This window comes from Dasypus novemcinctus, chromosome X (genome assembly GCF_030445035.2).
Source record: "Dasypus novemcinctus isolate mDasNov1 chromosome X, mDasNov1.1.hap2, whole genome shotgun sequence".
Lineage (NCBI taxonomy): Eukaryota > Metazoa > Chordata > Mammalia > Cingulata > Dasypodidae > Dasypus > Dasypus novemcinctus.
The window spans coordinates 106,839,877-106,844,081 of record NC_080704.1 but is presented as its reverse complement, the minus strand read 5'-3'; the positions used below and the strand labels follow the sequence as shown (position 1 = coordinate 106,844,081).

The 4,205-nt window shown below is 41.2% G+C and overlaps 1 pseudogene; it reads right to left on the bottom strand.

Annotated features, from left to right (window-relative positions):
• Nucleotides 1-653: 653 nt before the first annotated feature.
• LOC101433467 (peroxisomal targeting signal 2 receptor pseudogene) lies at nt 654-3,354 on the bottom strand (annotated as a pseudogene).
• Between the last annotated feature and the right edge of the window lie 851 nt (nt 3,355-4,205).

Genomic DNA, 4,205 nt, shown 5'->3' with positions numbered 1-4,205 from the left:
AAAAGATTTGAACAAATATAAAAATGTAAGCTCAAAGCTCACAGGACCCACTCTCTGTGGTGTGGCTCCAGCCCTTGAGAGAGTCTTATTCGTTCTGTGTATCAAACACATGGCAGACACTCAAGCAGTCAAATAAATGCACAAATAAACCTCTCTTGGAGCCCTATCTGTGAACCACACATATATCCCATTACATATAGTATTGTACACTTAGACATAAAATATTTTAGATAAAGTCCTTTTGTGGGCATGTCATGCAGTGATAAAAGGTCAAGAGATGCAGTTTATTTTTGTTTTTATCAACAGCAGTGATATTTTACATTAAAAATCACATAAAAATGCAATATATCATCATCAGTATAATTTACTGATCTCCTATATTTTACTATTACACAATATAAGGATTACATTTTAATATATATTACAGGGTATGCCATAACAGCAATTACTCCTTTGGATTTTAAGAAAAAATGGCTTATAGTACCAGGCTTAAACAGGGAACAAAATCTCTATCAGCTACCTCAAGAATGATTCCAGGGTAAATTTTACAAACTTGAAATCTGGATAGCAAAGAAAAGTGTAACAATTATGTTATCAACAATCCATTAATTTCCTGTTAAGGCATTCTTCAGGCAATCCCCTTTGCCTCAGACCAAAGCAGTATTTCTCAGGCAGGGACAGCAAGGCAAGCAGGATCACAAACCTTGATCGTTTCATCCCAAGCACAGTCAACCACCTGAGTAGGACTTTGGGGACTTAAATCTAAACCACAAACTCGGTGTGATGCTCCACTGTTTCAAGAAGAGGATCAGGCTGGGAAAAGTTTCAGAATCTTACAGTAAAATCATAGGAGCAAGAGGCCAGCACTGTGAAAACTTCACCATTTGAGTAGGTGAAGCTCAAACAGCAGCTGCCGCACATTCCTCAAGCCCCAGCCTCGCAAGCTGCAGTCAGCTGTTCCCATCACCAACAAGTTCTAGTTGTATTTACACCAGTCACAGCTCAAAATCTCTGTCTGGTGTGCTGGAATCAAAATTCTGACCCCTGCTGCCTTCACTTCCCACTTTCTCAGGGTCTGATCACCTGAGGCTGAAGCAAAGCAGCCAGGGATGTGGGGAGACCAGATTGTGCTACAAATGACACTTTCATGACCTCTGAAAGTGTTCAGTGACTTTCAGCCATTGGGTCCCACAGTTTGACAGTTTGATCCCAAGAGCCAGACACCACAAACTGTTCACCTCTTGTTTGGCTCCAGTCAATGCTATAAACCTCCTGTGTGTGTTCTTTGTAGACCTGAAGCAGCATGGCAGCTTTGGCAGTGTATGAGATCTGCAGTGAGCTGTCACCACTACAGGTGATGAGGACATGCTCATTGTTCTCACTCCATGCCACATCAAACAAACCATTCCAGTCAAAGCTTCTAGAAAGCCATAGCCCAGATTAGTTTTGATCCAACAGCCCCCGATGTCATAGTGCTGTGCTGTAGAGCAGGCCAGACAGCCCACAGGTAGGGTGAGAACTTGGCAGCATAGCCGCCTGCAGGCTGGGCCAACAGTTCCAAGTCAGGTCTATGTTTCTTTATTGATCCTTTCCCCAGATGTTCTATCCAATGCTGAGAGTTGTGTATTGAAGTCTCCAACTATTATTTTTAGTGATATCTGTTTCTAACTTCAGTTTTGCCAGTGTTTGCCTCACATATCGTGAGCCATCCTGGTTAGGTACTGTGATGGTTAGGCTATTGTTTCAACTTGGCCAGGTAATTGTGCCCAGTTGTTTGGTCAAGCACGCACTGGACTAACTCATAGAAATTAAATGGTGACTTTAGTGGTAAATCATAGATAACTTGTTATCTTTGGACAGCCAATATCTCCCAGAACTCATCAAGAATCTTCATTGGACTTCCATCAGAGCTCCTGGTTGCAGCCTGCCTGCAATACTAGGGAACAGGCCATACAAAGTTTAAATGCCTCCTCAAGCACACAATTTTCGTGCTGACCAAAGAGCATTCCATCTCGTCAAGGCCAGTGTTCCTAAGCCCACACTTTTTTATCTGTGTTATGGAAACGTTTCAACTTCAAGCCAGGTTCCCATGTTCAAACTCAAGCTATTTTCCCACATTTCCCCGTTTTTGTTTTTACAAAGTAGTGAATATAGCTTGGGCGATTTCTTGTATTACTCTGCGGAGGGTTTGTAGCATGCATCTGAGGACTAAATACATTCAAAGCAGACAGGAACAGATAATTAATATACTCCTAGAAGACCCCTTCCCCAACTCTTAATCCATATCATAGGGTTCAGGGATCTTAATCCATTTGCAATTCCCATCATAGTTTGTGAGGCAGAAAGCAGTTGGAAGTGAGCATGTTGAATGTTTATTATTTGGGTTTGTAACTGAGAAATATCTAAGCTTAAATAGTTTTTATGACCACACAAATGACATTTCACTGATTCCTAAGGAATATCACTGCTATTATAGACATGGGGGTCACACAAAGACTAGATATATTCCAATCACATTGTAGGCGTAAGCACATATTTACAGTTTGTAATTCTTCCAAGCTCAAAACTGCATTTTATACATAATCTATAAATGTGTTAGATTATACAACAACAAACAATAAGACTTCCAACTAGCAGACATTTAATGAATAGACTTTAATTTCTCATGGGCTTAAGATTCCCAACCAGCAAGGCTATATAGGACAGTGCTCAATCAAAAATGACCTTATTTTCCCCAGTTTGTATAGTTTGAGGCACTGGCAGTGACAGATTATTGTTACTCCCCCATTTTGGGATGTGGGGCAGCTGGAAGTTTATCTCATAATTTCAATGCCTTCATTGGTCTTGCTGTTAGCATTTTTACTGAACCTGGGGCCACAACTCAGTGTTGAATTTAAATGTAGTCCATTGTTGCAAGGATTCGTTTTCTAGTGAGAAAATAGCTGGCTTGTTATAAGAATCCTGATGCAGTGTCTGTAGCAGTGAAAGCATACCTCATCCCTCTGAAGAGCAGGAGGGGTCCGACGTCACAGTCATTGGAATGAGCATCATGGACACTCATGGGTAAAGTCCATGAGCCGTTGGCAAGTAACAGGCAGCCAGAACTGCTGGGCTAGACATCACAAGGTCTGGTACTCAAGATGTTTGTCTTTCCAGTGGAGCCACTCTGCTTCTTCTCAGGTCTCACTGGTATGGCTCTGGATCTTCACAAAGGCATCTGCCTCAATAGTCCTAAGAGAGATGTTAGAGGAGTGGGCAGGGACATGCTAGACAGTTACCTGTCATTGCTGGCTGGCATCTGAGATGTTCTTCCACAGATCTCTCCCCCATAGAGGGTGATTCACAACAGCCCATCGTTTCTATCTTGTTTTTAGTATTTGCAGTCTACCCCTAGATAGGGGTGGCAGTCTTCAGAGTGACCAGACACTATTGGGTTAAGCCTTTTACTTTCATCAGGGCTTCCTCTGCTGCACACAATTACTTTTTTATATTTTAATTTTGGCCCCTTCCCAGAATTGTGACTAAAACCTAAGGAGTACTTGTTTAGAATGTTGCCTCTGCCACAAACCCCACCCAAAGCCAATATGGTGCTCGCCACATCCAGTTCACATGTTAAGTCAATGTCCACCTTCTTTTTTTATTTTTTAAAGCAACCAGCTGGAGGTCCTCCTACTCCCATGAAGGACCTTTCCCAATTAACACATACAATGGTTCTAATATTTGAGCTAAGTGAGGGATGAAAGATTTTTAGTATTCCAACAATATTACAAACTGCATTAACATGAGAAAACATTGTACCCTATCAAATATAGCACAGGGTATAGTTTTTGTCTTACCCAATCAAACAACATTTAAGAATTTGATAGAGCAGCAAGGGCCTTACAGCTTGTCCTAATTGTTTGCCTATTTTAGGCTCTTAAGATAAGATACTATAATCTCTGATGTTTCTTTTAATTCTGAAAAAAGGATTACTGATTAACATAATGTCAGTAGGATTTCAGCCACAGATTTTTTTCTACACAGCCAGATTCTTTGTCACCAGGCCAGGGAAGATGGTTGCGCTATGCACACAGCCTTGGGGAAGCACTGCAAAAGTCCATTGTTGGCTTTTCCATATGTAGGAGAATGCTAGCTGGCTTGACTTGCCTAAGAAGTTACTAAAGAAAGTCTTAGCAAATTTTAAAACAAAGCGATAGTGACATAGT